General features: G+C 45.1%; 1 protein-coding gene across 1 annotated transcript in view; it reads left to right on the plus strand.

Annotated features, from left to right (window-relative positions):
• Positions 1–17,328, plus strand: part of FYCO1 (FYVE and coiled-coil domain autophagy adaptor 1) — a 2,135,985-nt gene that overhangs the window by 1,132,120 nt on the left and 986,537 nt on the right. The window lies entirely within an intron of this gene.

The following is a 17,328-nucleotide window of genomic DNA, read 5'->3' on the forward strand; positions in this document are numbered from 1 at the left end:
ATTTTCTAAGCATATTTATTGACTGCATGTGGTAATTTTAACATTATAAGCTTGGCGACATAGTTTGCTGTGGTATACTATTATGCTGGTTCAAGAATCATGAACAGAAGTGTTTCCTAGCATTTAGCAAGTGGATTTAGCTGTACTGCTTTAATGCTGTAACTACTGATAGCATAAAACCACATTGGAAAAGCTGTGTAAAATTCACTGAACTTGCCTATGCTGTAAAACAACTGCTCTGACTGATATTTGCAATTGAGTATAGAGAAATGCAGAATCTGTGGTACTACTAATATTAATAAATGTGCTGTCTGAATGTATAATAATCTTTGCATGCTGTTAGGTTAGCTATGTTCCATATAGAATCCATGCACTGACTCTTATGTACCTTACCAGGTCTTTCCACCCCACCTGTCCTTACCTCGAACAGCTCAATCTGTGCTGAAAAGAAATTATCATCCTGAATAAAAGAAAAGCATTCCTGCACTGTCCCTCGCTAAGGGGAAGGACTGCAAGGTCTATATCTTAACTGTAACTGTTGTGCTAATAGATTGCTTGGTTGAACTGGGTCTACAGCTAGCCTAGGGTCCATAGTAAAAGATAGCTTAACATTCTTAGACTCCCTACTCAGGCTGTTGTAATAAGTAATAAAATAAGCATTCTAGATCACAAACAGGCTGTATAAGACATTCCCCCTGCTTACTTCATCTCACAGTTGCTAAATAAATAACACATATCTGTACAAAATTCAGGTTAAAAGCTTGCTTACTCCCAACAGTCAGTAAAATTGTCTGGCTAAACTACAAACTTTGTTTAATACAATATTGAGTAAAACACAGCCCACTTTCAAAAGAATTGAGTAAAATTGAGTAAATTGCAGCTCACTTTAAAAAGAACTGAATAAAAACACTGTAAAGTTGTATTCTTTAACCCTGCATACTCACAGACCCTGGAAATCATTGTTGCTTGGTATAGCCCTGCTCTGCTCACCCTCACTTCACTTGGGCCCGCTCCGCACCTCACCCTGCCCTCAAATCCCACCCACCCCCACTAGTGCTTAATTTAAGCCCAATAAAGACAACCCACACCTCCATACACCACCCCTTCCTGCCAACAACCCCCTTAATTCTCCACCCGCATTCCTTAACAAGTACCACTACTGTCAAGATGAGACCAATTATGTTCCTCTCAGTTATAGTGCCTGGGCTATATCTCCACACCACCTATGAAAACAAGCCCTTTCTTGGCTTTCACCACCCCATATCTCATACCATCTCTGCTCCCACCTTGAGTGAATCAGACCAACCCCTAGCTCACTACAAACCTGTCCTCTCCACTTTTAACAGCCACCAACTAACTAGACCATGGTCCATCTCCCCTAAAACTAGATATTATCATAAAATAATAAGTAAAGCACTGAAACTAATAATCACTGTACAATTTGCTCTGATGAGGGATGGAGACATCCACCCTAACCCTAAACCCACACTTCTCACACGTTCCCAACCCACTACCACCGTCAACATATGGCCAAATTCAAGGACCTCTAACTCTCTCCTGACCTGTCACCTAAACATGAGGAGTATTAACAACAAGATCCATAATCTTCATGCCCTTTTAACCATCTACTCACCTGATGTGCTATGTCTTACAGCAACCTGGCTAAAACCAGGAACTAAAAATGATGAGATCATCCCACCAGGGTACAACATACTTAGACTAGACTGAAACACCAGGAAAGATGGAGGAGTAGCAGTTCTGTTTAAAAACACAATAGATGTCACACTAGCCCCACAACAACCCCCCTTGTTCAATAATGCAGAAGCCCTAGTTAGCAAACTACAGCTTAACAAAAGTTAATCTATATTCATTGCCTGCATTTATATCCCCCCAGGCAGCAATGCAAATACCCTAGAAGACTTCCTCCAATGGCTTTTCAACACATAATGAAACTATGGTGTTAGGAGACGTTAATATTGACTGGAACAATTGATGTTCTTCGTGTTTCACTGTTGCAGTCATTGCATTTGGGTTATCTGCTTGCAAGTAGCCCTAAGTCGGCATGATTAACAAAGTCTTGGGTCCTGCATCGGTTCCTGTCCTTTCTCGCATGACGTCAGGTCGTCAGAGGTATAAAACATGCAGCTGATGCCATTACATCAGTCATTCTTGCAGTGCGGTGCCTGAAGCAGAAGCAGTTCGCAAGTGCCGGTCGGCCGACTCCTGAAATTTTCATTTTCAAGTTTCAAAACTGAAGTCTTCAACTAAAAGCTAAGTACCCCACTGGGGAAACTTTTTCTTGCTCTTAACCGATGTCAGTAAAAGTAAATAATTGCATTACTTGTGGAAAGCAAATACCTCATAAAGATTTTCATTCATACTGTATTCCTTGCCTAGGACCTGACCACGACGTACATCTCTGTCAGTTTTGTGCCTTCTTTAAACCAAGAACTATCTGCCGTCGGTATATTTATGCTTCTAAATATTTTGGTGCTCGGTTCAGTTATCCTGATATGTCTTCGGTCAGCCATCCAACTTCCGACATTCCAAAAAAACGCAAAGATAAAGACAGAGACAGGCCACCTATGTCCAAAGCTGCCGACGATGCTTCTCCTAAGCCAGTCGCCAGTTCGCTGGTACTCAGTGAGGTGCTTTCGCAGCCCCTGATACCCGCTACTTCTGATTCGCAGGCCTCTACCGAGACCCATTCGGAGTCCAGTATGCCGCGAGATGCTTCAACTGTGGAACCTGCGATGTCTCTACCTTGGATGGGTCCAGAGCCGCTGTGCTGGCACTGGCTTCTGAGAGTGTATTCAGGCCTACTGACTTGCATATTAAACCAACTCCATCTTCTGCTTCAAGGCCTAAATCTCGAACCATGCCTAAAAAACTGACACCCAGACTGCATGGTCAGGCCTCTATGCCTAAAAAAACAGATGATAAGAATGGCTGAAGACCTTATTACTTTAATCAGGGGAAGCCAGCCTTCCCCCTTTAAGAGACCTAGGACTGAGTATGTTTATGGTACTTCCAACCAGGATTCTGAATTTTCTGTTTCCTCTGATGACCAGGATTTACCCTTATCTACCTATGAGGATTCTGATGCTGAGGACTCCATTCCCTCGGCTTCCCCTCCAGAGGATTTCTCTTTTGGTTAAACCTTGCATACTCTCAGGGAGCATTTTTGTTGGGAAAGTCAGGATTTCCCTGATTCTAAAAAGAGTCTTAGGGATTTCTTACTCCTGCCCCAGCACAGGCCTTTAGCCATACATCCTGTACTAGACATTGTTGATGATGCATTTGCAGAATCTAGCTTGGCCCCTGACTCTTTACCTCCTGACCCAGGAAACCTGATAGATATTACAGGGTCCCTGACTCTCACAAGTTCCTTTTCAAAAATCCTACTGCAGATCCTGAGACCATTTCACAGGGGCCCAAGGGCATTAAAGCTACTTCTGCCAAAAATCTTACCCTCTCTGATAGAGACTCCAGGACACTGGATAGATGGAGTAAGAAGGTATACACTTCTGAAACTTTGGCAATTAGGGCCTTAAACTGCCAGATCTGAAGTAGTTACTTCATTTGATCTGCAACCTCTGGGTAGTCGGATCCGAACCGGCAGCTTTCCAAGCTCCAAGATCCGAGCTCCTAGCTCCTCCCCCATACCCATAATCCCTTACTACCAACCACATTACCTCAGATCGTTTTTTGCCGTGGCTAAAGACAGTTGCTTCATAGTGAAGAGCTCCTGGCCTGGTGATATTGTTCTATTTATAGACTTTTTTTGTTGGTTAAACTTGTGTGTGTGTGTTTTTAAAATCAAACCCTTAAAAACCCTTAAAAAAAAAAAAAAAAAAAAAAAAAAAAACAAATTTTTCCCTTAGTTTAACTTTATCTCTCCCCCTCCCCCCCCCCTAGTGTTTGGGTGTGTGTGTGAGAGAGCTTTATGGCTGAAGGATCTAAGGCCATATTTTCAAAATGTACTGAGTGTGGCCACAAGGTTTCCCCAGCTGATGGCCACACTCAGTGCGTTTTGTGCCTGGGGGCAGCCCATCTATCAGAGGCCTGCCAGATATGTGCGGCCTTCAACCCCCTGGCACTCAGGGACAGGAAGAACAAGCTGATCCTGGCAGGAAAACTCCCCCAGGAATCAGCTTCTTCTTCCTCTCCCAGCCGGGTTCAAGCTACTCCTGTAGCTTCGGCGCCGGCTACTCCCTTAGCTGTACCCAGGACTCAACCTCCCTTATCAGGTACCAGCTCTGTGGAGTCTAGCGCTTCTTCCCACAGGGAGAAGAAGCACATGGACAGAGAGGGTCACAGATCAAAAAGGCGGGCCGAGTCTCATCCCTCGGCTCCACCTGAGAAAATTCTGAAGTCCCCTGTGAGGGTCTCCGGATCCTCGTCCTCTCGGCACCGTTCACCTTCTTTTTCTCCGGACCGGAGGAGGAGGATAGGTCTCCCTTGAGGTCTTCGAGGCGGCCCTCCCGGCCCGCCTCGACTGCCTCCTCGCGGTCTACACGGAGCATCTCCGAAGCAGACATGGATCGGATGAGGCGAAGATTTCTGCAGACCCAGATGCAGATGGGGATGCTCTTGCCTCCCCCCCCCCCCTTTGGGAGGGAGTGCAGCCCCCATTTTTGCCCCAATCGCTCCTTCTCGATCCCGTTTCCGGGTCTTGGAGTTGTCGGATCCAGGCCCTTTCGGACCCGGGGATACGTCGGCACCAATGGCGATTGTGTCTTCAACGCCGACTATACCTTCGAGCTTGTCGGATCCGAGCTCTCGGGGCTGAGGGTTGAGCATCGGATCCGAGGGAGTGGTTGTGTCTTCGGCGCTGATTGGGTCAGAGCACACCACTACCTCGGGTCCGGTTGCTTCGGCTCCGACCCCGATCCTATCCTCGGAGCCAGGGAGGTTACTTTCTCAGGCTGGGGACAGTGAATCTCCCTCGGCTTTTGAGGTAGTGGAGAGGGTACTGTCGAGGTCATCCAGGTCCTTGACCGGGCCTTTGGATCCACCCGTGCCCCCACTGAATCAGGGTCTGTCTTCAATCATCCGTCCATCTGGACAGCCTGCCCAAGCCCTCCAGTTGGTTCCTATGGAGGAACACCACCCTGCGGATGAGCCCTCTTCGGACAGTCCCGCCGAAGAGGCGCCACGGAAGCATCAGTGCAAAAGGAGGCACCTGGACTCCCCCGAGTCCATTACCACGGATACGGATTTGGATGATACGGAGGGCACACCAAGGTCACCCCCTGAGGATGTCTCCTTCGGAGACATCATGGAAATGTTGCGTATAAGAGGGGGGTGGTCTGCCCAAAAGCCCTCCCTGGATGAGTCTGTATTTCTGGAGGCCTTCGAGGCAGGCCCATCTACCTCCTGGGTGTCCCCCCCAGCCGACCCCTTGGTGGATCTAATTACCACCAGGGCTTGGAAAGAGCCCGACACCATGGAGCCTATCCCTAGATGCCCAGACAAGGTCCTCAGCCCTCCCTCTGATAGACCTTCTTGGTCCAAAGGCGCGCCAGTTGATGCTGTGTTGGTGGCGGTGGCCACTAGGAAAGAACTTGCCCAGGAAAGTTCTTCGGTCCATCCGCCGGACAAGGAGTCCCGGGCGTTGGACCGTATTGGGAAGTGGATGTTTGCTTCAGCGACCTTTGCCTTAAGGTCACTGAACTACATGGCACACACCATTAGGCTACAGCGTGACTTAATTAAAGAATACGCTGCAGCCCCTCCAGAGTCCATGTCGGTCCCAGACAAAAAGGTTTTTGAGACTCGAATGGCCACTCTAATGTCCATATCAAACACATCTATGCGGCTTCTTTTCCATGCCACGGAAGGAGCCGCTAGAGCTAGCGGAGCTGGAGTGGTCTTGCGACATCACTCCTGTCTCTGCCTTTGCGACTTCACGGAACCCTTTAAGGCGTCCTTCGCGAACGCCCCTTATGACGGTTCGGCCTTATTTTGCTCAACAGTTCACGACACGCTGGTCCAAAGCGAAAAAGATGGGAAGATGCTGTCGGCCGGGGGAGTCCGCTTCTATAGCCCCCAAAGATCCTTCTCCAGCAATCAGAGGGGGCAAAAGAAGCTGTGGTTCCGTAAATCTCAGCAATCCCGTCCTGCTGCGGACAACTCGTCCTCTAGAGGCAGAGGAGGACAAGGTCGATGCCAGCCCAGAGGCAGAGGGGGGCCGCGTAACTTCGGGTCTAGAGAACCCTTCTCGGACAGACCCACGCAACAGCCCTGAGGGCTTGCCCGACTGTCCCTCTCTGGAGGCAGTCGGGGGGCGATTATCGGAGCACCTGTCAAACTGGGAGTCCATTACAAAGGATTGATGGGTGCTCCAGATTATATCCAGAGGATACACTATACCGTTCACACACACCCCCCCCCCAAACCCCAACGTTTCCCCGATGTTCCACCCTATCAGAGGCAGTCCGCAGCTCTGGAAATTTCAGAGTTGCTAAGAAAAAGAGCCATCCAGCCCATCCCCCCAGATCAGTCCGGGTTGGGTTATTATTCCAGGTTCTTCTTGGTGCCAAAGAAAACGGGGGACCTCAAACCCATCCTAGACCTCTCATCCCTGAACCTGTTCATATCCAAGGAAAAGTTCCAGATGGTCACCCTCCAATCTATTCTCCCCCTTCTGCGGGAGAACGACTGGATGTGCTCGTTAGGCCTCAAGGATGCGTACTACCATATACTAATGGACAGACGATCCAGGAGGTTCCTCCGCTTCCGGCTAGGAGCCAGTCATTATCAGTTCAGGGTTCTTCCATTTGGCCTAACCTCAGCCCCCAGAGTGTTTACCAAAGTCATGGCAGTGGTTGCAGCCCACCTGAGACTCCAGGGCATTCAGGTGTTCCCTTACCTAGACGACTGGCTCCTCACCGCCCCCAACAGGCATCTACTGGTTGTGGTGAGAGATTATGCCCTCTCTCTGGCCCGTCGTTTGGGCATTTCAGTGAATCTAAAGAAATCCTGCCTGTGCCCCACTCAAGCCCTAGAATTCATAGGGGCCAGGTTGGATACTCGAATCTGCAAAGTGGTTCTTACATCGGTCAGGCTGAACAATTTGTCTCTCCAAGTCTTAGACATTCTTCGGAGCCCCGCTCCTCCAGCAGAATTAGTCCTGAGGGCGCTAGGGTCTATGTCAGCAGCGATCGGCCTTTCTCTTCATGCCCGTCTGCGAATGCGAGTGTTACAGTGGACTCTCCAGGTCCACTGGTCGCTATCGGTCCTGAGCAGGGCATGCAGGGACTCCCTTCTTTGGTGGTTACAGACTCAGGAACTCAAAGAAGGGAGACCCTTTGTGATTCCCCCAGTCAAAGCCACGTTGACCACGGACGCTTCTTGCCTTGGATGGGGCGGGCATTATGCGGGCAAGTCCGTCCAAGGCACGTGGACTCCTCTAGAGACTGCATTGCATATCAACGTCCTAGAGATGAGGGCAGTGCTTTTGGCGTTGCAAGCTCTTCATCAACTTCTTCCTCTAGGGACTATTGCAATCCAGACGGACAGTATGTCCGTTGTTTGGTATATAAACTTCAGGGAGGGACCAGATCTTACCCCTTGTGTCGAGAAGCCATGAGAGTGTGGGAATGGGCGATTTCCACCAACCGCTTTCTGGTAGCAACGCACATTCCGGGACGGTCCAACATATTAGCGGACAAGTTAAGTCGGGTATTCCTCAGCCCTTACGAGTGGTCTCCGAATCCATCTGTCACGAAGCAGATATTCCTCAAGTGGGGTCAACCTCGTTGTGACCTTTTCGCTTCTCCCCTAAACACAAAATGCAGCGATTACTTCACTATAGTTCCCCCCAGAGGGGAATCCCCCAGGGACGCTCTGGTTCATGCTTGGCCGCCCGGTCTCCTTTATGCGTATCCTCCTCTTCCTCTGATGATGAAATTCATCCAGAAAGCCTGTCGGTTGGGGAGCAGAGTGATTCTCATAGCCCCATTCTGGCCTCGACAAATCTGGTTCCCCTTTCTGCAGTCTCACAGTGTGGCTCCCCCATGGATTCTGGACCCCAGACCAGACCTAATCTCGCATCTGACGAGATGCCACACTCCGAACCTGGTCAACCTCAGGCTCACGGCTTGGTAGATCCAGTTCTGTTAATGGCTAGGACTCATGGTATCTCGTCCCCGGTTAAGGCCATTCTGGTGGCAGCTCATAAGCCATCCACCAGAAAGCTCTACAACAGTAAATGGAAACGCTTTTCCATCTGGGCAAAGAATAAGGAATTGGATCCCTTTACGGTTCCTATTCCCACTATCCTGGACTTCCTGTCCCTTCTTTTTAGACAATGAGCTAGTGCGTCCACGGTTAAGGTCCAGCTAGCAGCCATCTCTCATTATCACGTAGGGGATGGCGTAGTTTCTTTGGCATCAGCAAAACTATGCAAGATCTTCTTAAAAGGCGTGTTTCTCTTAAAGCCCCCTATTAAGCCGGCAGTTCCTCCATGGGATCTTACCTTAGTCTTACAAGCATTAACAAGACCACCTTTCGAGCCGGCGGCCTCAGTGCCATTAAAATTCTTATCTTGGAAAACGGCCTTTTTGGTCGCTATTACTTCAGCCAAACGAGTCTCAGAATTGCAAGCTCTGTGCATTAAGCATCCATACCTTATTTTTCACAAGGATAGAGTGGCCCTCAGGACTAATCCTTCCTTCCTGCCTAAGGTAGCCACAGAGGCTAACATTAATCAGTCAATTAACCTTCCTGTTTTTCTTCCCGAATTTCCAAAACAAGGGTGAATACACATTGCACAAATTGGATGTACACAGACAACTACGTTTTTACTTGCATAGGACTAAAGATTTTCGCAAGTCAGACCAGTTGTTTGTTTCTTATGCTAAGTCAGCCATGGGCAAACCAATTTCTAAGGTGACAGTGGCAAATTGGATCTCTCAGTGTATTAGACAGGGATACACTTCATCTGGGAAGCCAGCTCCGGTTGGCGTGCGTGCGCATTCTACTAGATCTGTGGCTACCTCGACGGCTTTTTGGTCTAGAGTCCCAGTAGACGATATTTGTTCAGCAGCTACCTGGTCATCTTCCCATACGTTCATTTCTCATTACAAACTGGACATGATCTCCAGAAGTAGGGCTTCCTTTGGCTCCACGGTGCTTCGGAATATCCTTCCGTAGGGACCACCCAGGGTCTTTAGGTAAGCTGGGGACTCTGTCCCACAGGTTGCAGATCAAATGAAGTAACTACTTCAGATAAAGAAGTTATGTACTCACCATAACGTTCCATCTGAGTAGATACTTCATTTGTCTGCAACCGACCCCCCCTGCCATCCCCCGAACCTCGGTAAGGTATTGTTCCTTTGGAGATTTTTCTCCGTCTTTAGCCTATAGGGCAAAATAACCGATCTGAGGTAATGTGGTTGGTAGTAAGGGATTATGGGTAGGGGGAGGAGCTAGGAGCTTGGATCTTGGAGCTTGGAAAGCTGCCGGTTCGGATCCGAGGTCGGATCCGACTACCCACAGGTTGCAGACAAATGAAGTATCTACTCAGATGGAACGTTATGGTGAGTACATAACTTCTTTTTTCATATGTTGAAGTATCAGCAGCATATTATTGGATTGCTTAAACAGAAAATTGTGTTGTTTCCTGATTGTGCTGAAAATAAGGATTTACAGGATTTATTGCATTCAGCTGAACAGGTTGGAAAACATACTTTGCAATGTGGTTTTGACTCTCTAGAGGGATCTTGCAGGGCTGCTGTAACTGGGTCTGTACTTAGAAGGCATGCTTCGCTTAAGGAGCAATCCCTACCAGATCATGTTAAAGCAAAATTACTGGATGCTCCCCTAAACCAGGACCACCTGTTTGGCAACAAGGCAGAAGTTCATAAAAAGATGGAAGAAAAAGCTTAATCTATGCAAACTGTTAAAGATTTTTTACAAGTACAACCTCCAAGATTTAGTAGGTACTGGCCTTCCAAAAATTAGTCCTTTCCTTCTTCTTCCAGACCTTCTCAGTCCAAACCCAGATCCAGAAGAGCTCCCAGGCTGCAGTCCCAGGGTACGCACAGGACTAAGCAGTGGAGGGCCTCCACTTCTAAATCTGGGAGTAATAAGACTCCCCCCTATGGTAAACTGTCTCAATTACTTCCTTTTAAAATTTCCAAGCACTTATCAACTGACTGCCCCTTTGGGGGGGGGAAAGGTTGCTCTTTATGCAAAGAACTGGGAACTCATTACAAAAGACAAATGGGTTTTAAATATAGTGTCCCAGGGATACAGATTTCACTTCCACACATTGCTAACACCAAGCAGGTGGCCAAACCTACCCCCAAATCAGTGGGGCAGAGGCCCCAGAACAAGTACTTTTTCTCTTAAGCATGGGGGTTATTCAGTTGGTATCAGAAGAGGAAAAGGGACAGGATTTCTACTCAAGACTATTCCTGGTACCCCAAAAAGACAATTCATGGTGTCCTATCCTGGACCTGTCTACTCTAAACACCTTTTTGGAGATTCCAAAATTTAAAATGCTGACTCTTCACCAGTTGCTTCCTATGCTAGGCAAAGATGCCTGGTTGGCAACACTAGATTTAAAAGTAGCATACCTACACATCCCAATCAGGGAATCTTGCAGAGGATACCTATGCTTCAAAGCAGCAAAACAACGGCAGAAATATCACCAAGGCTAACACTTTTTACCAGATACTTGTAGAGATGAAACTGGAAGCATAGTCCACAAAAGATATACCAAATATCCGTTTAAAAGGTTTAATGAATGCTGGTAAAATAAAGAAAATGAAAAGTCTCTTGTTGTATAAACGACAAGTGCTTTCGATTAAATCTTCTTCAGATCGTAATAGAAAGTGGGACGCCCATTTGCTTAAATAAGAAGTTTTAGTAATTATCCAACCAATGCAGATTAGTATACTTTCCTTTAAACCAATCAGTTCCCATGTAATCTCCTCCTGTTTTAAATCGCCAGGACCAATGGTGGTCTTTTATTGTTAACACACCTCCAAATTCAATTGTGAACATGTTTCTTAGCTGAAATGCAAATTATGTAAGAGTTTTAACCAATAGAAGAACAGAGCGCTTCTATGATGTAGCTAGATAAAGGATATCTACATAATGGTCTTCATTTAGCATTTCACTTGGATAAAGATTAACTTTATTAACTATTGCCAGTAAGATATGGAAGATGTCATACTTCTCAAAGAGGGAAACAGATACTGAGAAGGATGAAACAGAGAGATCATCTTTCAACAAGGAAACCTATTAAAGGTTGAAAGTGCCATGTTTTAACCGTGGGATCCTTACTATCAGATTCAGAAGGCAAACTCATAACATTGTTCCTCAGTTTAAGTGACAGCAAAAGTTGACATTAGTTTCATCTGATCTACCACATTGGGATCATATCCCATGTATACACACATTAAGTGAACCAGGTGTCTGCAATTTCTACTGCTAAATAAATTAGAGTTAAATGGAAAAAGATATATGTGAATGATAGCCTGGACCGATATCGCAGACTTGTATCATCACAGCGAGGGCGGTTTTTCCGTATCCTTATGGCCTCCTTTTTTTTGCATTTTTATTATTTAGATCTGCGTACTAGCTATTGTAAGTGACTGATCTTACTTCAGTGATCATCAGCTACCAGCCGAGAAATCTTGCACGCGAGGCAAGATAACCTGTGATTGGCTACTAATACATCAAGAAAATCCTATAAGAAGCAAGCATGAGTAGCATTACTACTGGTTTGGAATAAGCTTGCAATATTAGATTCAAGATAATGATTTGTACAAGTATTTAGCTCATTTGCATATGTTTTTATGTTATGAGCATTCATTTTCAAGGATATTTACTCTAATACATCAATAATATATAAAACATTTTCTTGGAGAGTGCCAAGGGGAGCTTCTGTGTGAAATTTACGTGTCCAACGCTTTTAAGTGTGAGCCAACAACAGCTGGAGTTATTTACGGCTTTTATTTAAAACTACTTAGAATGTGGAAAAGGACACTATTATTCTGGTAGAAGTACCTAAACATAATTTGAAATCGACCATAGTTGATCAATTTCTTAAACAACACAGGAGACTTGGTTTTGCCAGTCTTTTATAACGAAACATAGATCCTGACATGACTTGATATTTTGTTTACATTGTACGGTCCATGAAGTTATGACTGAGGTTGGCTCTTTTCATACAGGGAATACTAAGGGATGTATACTACTAGATTTCTTATATTTATTCTTGTAAAGATGCATTTAAATCTGAATGTGAATCTGATGAATGGAAAGTGAAAAAAACATCACATTGGCTGATATGTATAAACATTATTCTAGCCGAGGCCAACTCTGATTGGTTAAAATTGAGATTTGCGAACTTCTATTGGTTAAAATTCTTATATAATTTGCATTTCAGCTAAGAAACATGCTCACAATTGAATTTGGAGGTGTGTTAACAATAAAAGACCACCATTAGTCCTGGCTTGGTTTTGCCAGTCTTTTATAATGAAACATAGATCCTGACATTTCTTGATATTTTGTTTACATTGTACGGTCCATGAAGTTATGACTGAGTTTGGCTCTTTTCATACAGGGAATACTAAGGGATGTGTATACTACCAGATTCCTTACATTTATTCTTGTAATGATGCATTTAAATCTGAATGCAGATCTGATGAACGGAAAGTGAAAAAAACATCACATTGGCTGATATGTATAAACATTATTCCATCCGAGGCCAACTCTGATTGGTTAAAATTGAGATTTGCGAACTTCTATTGGTTAAAACTCTTACATAATTTGCATTTCAGCTAAGAAACATGTTCACAATTGAATTTGGAGGTGTGTTAACAAAAGACCACCATTGGTCCTGGATATTTAAAACAGGAGGAGATTATATGGGAACTGATTGGTTTAAAGTAAAGTGTACTGATCTGCATTGGTTGGATAATTACTAAAACTTCTTATTTAAGCAAATGGGCGTCCCACTTTCTATTACGATCTGAAGAAGACTTAATTGAAAGTGCTTATCATTTATACAACAAGGGACTTTTAATTTTCTTTATTTTACCAGCGTTCATTAAAGCTTTTAAACGGATATTTGGTATATCTTTTGTGAACTGTGCTTCCAGTTTCATCTCTACAAGTATCTGGTAAACAGTGTTAGCCTTGGTGATATTTCTGCTGTTGTTTTGCTGTTTTCATTATTTCCACTTGGCAGCTACACCTCAGCAGTGAGAAGATTTGTTTTATTATGTTTCAAAGCAGGCTGCATTCACTATCAGTTCTCTGCACTGCCCTTTGGCTTATGTACTGCGCCCAGGGTATTCACAAAGTGCCTAGCTCCAGTTATTGCATTTTGCAGGGAAAGAAATATTCAAATATACCCATACCTGGACAATTGTCTAATTCAGGCAGAAAGTCAGGACATACTTTTAAATCATCTGCCTTTATACAAAGGGTTCTAACTTGTCTGAGGTACACCATAAACGAAAAGAAATCGCACCTGGTACCCTGTCAACAAACTATATTCCTGGGAGCAAGCTTGAATACAACTTCCCAGATGGCTTTCCTCATGCCAGAGAAACAAATTCATTTGACAACCTACTTCAAACAAGTGGCCACAAAAACCTTGCTATCTGCAAGACAAATACTGCAAGCCTTGGTATTCATGGCCTCCTGCATTTTTCTAATTCTATATACAAGACTGCATATGAGGAAGCTGCAGTGTTATCTAAAAAGCCTATGGTGTCAACATTCTCAGGATCTAGAAGCAATGATTCCTATTATACCTTGCCTACGCCTAGAGTTCCTTTGGTGGGCAGAGGCCTGCCACCAAAACAAGGTACTACCGTTCACACCACCTCCTGCCGCCCAAACCCAAACAACAGATGCATCAGACTATGCATGGGGGGCTCACCTGGCAGGGAAGTGCATTCAGGGCAAAAGGAACCCAAGTCAAATGCACCTGCATATCAATCAAAAAGAAATGTTATCTGTACAGAATAATTTGACAGCCTTCAAGGACCACATTCTTCCAGGACAACTAGTGGTAAAGACGGACAACACCACTGTTACATGATACATAAACAAGCAGGGGGGTACACATTCTTATCCCCTCTGCAGACTAGCCATGGCATTGTGGAACACACCCTTGAGCTACCTGGTGCACCTACAATCTCAATTCCTGCCAGGAAAATTAAATACACTGGCAGACAGACTAAGCAGAAACCTCATGGACCCACACGAGTGGAAACTGTAGCCAAGGATTTTTAACATGTTGTCAAGCAAATGGGGGAGCCCAGATATAGACTTGTTTGCCTCTCCCCAGAACTACCAATTGGACAAATTTCGCACAAGGACTCTCCACAAACAAGCCTGGAAAGTGGATGCTCTGTCTTTCAGCTGGAAAACCCTATCAGTCTATGCCTTCCCCCCTCTGCCTCTGCTCTCCAAGGTACTACTAAAAATCAAACAGGACAAACCAAGGATGATTTTGATTGCTCCAGACTGGCCACACCAACACTGGTAACCCCTCCTGCGCAGTGTGTCATGGTTATCCCCATGGCGCCTGCCTCAGACTCCTTCCCTGTTGTCTCAGCAGGAGAACCAGATTCTGCACCCTCAGCTTCTAACACTGAACCTAGCAGCCTGGCTAATTTGTAAACTCTCCTTTACCATCCCTCAGTAAACCTGTGATGGATATCATTTTAGAGGCAAGGAGACCTTGTACTAGAAAATCTTATGCTGAAAAATAGAAAAGATTCTGTGCCTGGAACCAATCTCAAGGGATGAGCACAGCAGCACCCAAGTTACCTCAGATTTTACAGTACTTAACTGAGATGCTTCACAAGGGGCTGTCTTTTTCCTCCATCAAAATTCATGCCTCAGTCATTTCAGCTCATTATAACACAGAACCTCCCCTCTTCTCTCATCCACTGCTCGAGCAGTTCCTCAGAGGGGCCAAAAATTTGAGACCACCCAGGAGAGCTCCAACCCCAGCCTGGGACCTTAACTTTGTTTTGGAGAAACTCTCTCTACCTCCTTTTGAGCCAGCTGCTACTGCAGACTTAAAATGTCTTTCTTGGAAAACAACTTTCCTTTTAGCAATCACTTCAGCAAGAAGGGTATCTGAATTACAAACCCTTATGGCAGTGGAGCCTTTCATCATCTTTCATGCGGACAGGGTGTCCCTCAGAACCATTCCATCCTTCATGCCCAAGGTGGTATCCAGTGTGGCTCTTAATCAGTCCATTCATTTGCCAACCTTCTTTCCCAATCCGCAGAACAAAGGGGAAAGGATACTGCATTCCTTAGATGTGCAAAGACAACTTAGATTTTACTTGGACAGGACTAAACCTCAAAGGAAATCTGAACAACTGCTGGTGGCATTTGCTGCAGGGGCAGAGGGGAAGGTTATTTCAAAGCAAACCATTTCTAAATGGGTAGGCCATTGCATGCATTTCTGCTATAAGCACCATGGAAAACCTATCCCACAGGGAATCAGACCTCACTCCACCAGGGCTGCATCTACCTCTACAGCCTTTCTCAGAGGCATCCCTACCAGGGGCATCCTAGAAGATGCTACCTGGAGTTCTGTACATACTTTCACCAAGCATTATCATTTGCCAATTTTCTCTAAATCCAGCACTGGCTTTGTCACTGCAGTCTTCTAGGACCTTATAGCTGGTCCTAATGCTATCTAAATTCCTCCTCCCAACCATAGCTTTGGCAGTCTACCCAAATGTAATGACTGCAACAGTGAAACACGAAGAACATAGCACAGTTGTGTACACTTACCATAAATGTAGATGCTCAAGTGTATTCACTGTTGCAGTCCTGGTTACCCTCCTTCCAGCCCCCTAACTTCTTTTGACTATACCTCTACTTTCCTTTACTATGCTTAAAAGCTTTTTGGTGTGTTGGCTTTTTTGTTGGAGGTATATCATTGTATTTTTATATTTGCTTCCCATTAGGGGGGCACCTGACATCTGGGGCAAGAAAAACTAATGTAATGGCGTCGGCTGCATGTTTTATACCCCTGACGACCTGACGTCATGAAAGAAGAGACAGCAACCGACGCAGGACCCAAGACTTTGCTAATCAGGCCAACTGAGGGCTATATAAACCTTCATGGCTATACCCAGCTTGTATCCTTACCCACCAGAATAAACAAATCCAACTACAAAGGCAGTATCCTGGACTGGATTCTTATCAACACTCACCCAGACCTGTATAACACGAGTACCCTCTATGGTGATATAAGTGTCCACCTACTCATATCATTAAGCATAAAGTAGACAACCACCACCAAGTTCTGAATAAGTCTAGCAGAAACAACAAGAACTATAACTCCACTGACTTTCAGAATGAAGTCAGAACATGCAATTGGACCATACTTAAAGAACTTCCACTAGATGATGCCGTAGACTATTTTATTTCTAAATTCCTCTCCATTCTAGATTCCCACGCTCCTGTCTGCACCCTCAGAGCCAAAACTAAGACCACCCCCGGCTCTCTAAAGTAACCAAATCCAAAATCATAACAAGAAATAAAGCATGGGACAATTGGCGCACCTCCAAAGACCCACTTGATCATATTAAATTCTGACAACTAAGGAATGATACCAAGAAGCCATATTGTTAGACAAAGAAAACTTCTATCAACACCTTCAAAAAAAACATCAGAACAAACCTCAAAAATTTTGGGCAGACATAAACAAACTGCTCCACCCTGGCCAAACCTCCACCCCCACCCCTTCAACTTGTCACCTTAAAAGTCCGGAGGAAACTGCTATAACATCATTAAAAAATTTGTTACCAAAACTATCCAATCACTTGCTAGCCAACTAGCCCCACCAGCTCCTTTCAAAACTTCTCCATAACCAGTACCCCACTCCCTTTCGCCTTCCAACCTGTATCTACATCGTCCATCCGATCTCTAATTAGCATAGTAAAGCCCACTACCTTGGCAGCTGATCTCCTCCCACCAGAATGTTTACAAAAAGGGGCAGATGCCATTGCATACCCTGTCTCGATCATAATAAACTGCACCTTGACTGAAGCCACTATCCCCTCTCTCTGGGAGGTTTCTCATGTCATTCCCCTTCATAAAGGAGGAAATTCTTTAGACCTCTCAAACTTTCAACATATAGCCATACTATCACCACTGGCCAAAGTTATGGAAAAGTGCATCCACAACCAATTAATGCACTAGCTCACCCAAAATAAACTACTGGCCAACTCTCAGCATAGTTTTAGGCCACACTACAACACCGCATGAGCCGCCCTGTCCTTCTCTAACTCTATCAACATCAACCGAAACAATAACAAACTTACC

The sequence above is a fragment of the Protopterus annectens genome, chromosome 3.part0 (assembly GCF_019279795.1).
Source record: "Protopterus annectens isolate FY-2018-M chromosome 3.part0, PAN1.0, whole genome shotgun sequence".
Lineage (NCBI taxonomy): Eukaryota > Metazoa > Chordata > Ceratodontiformes > Protopteridae > Protopterus > Protopterus annectens.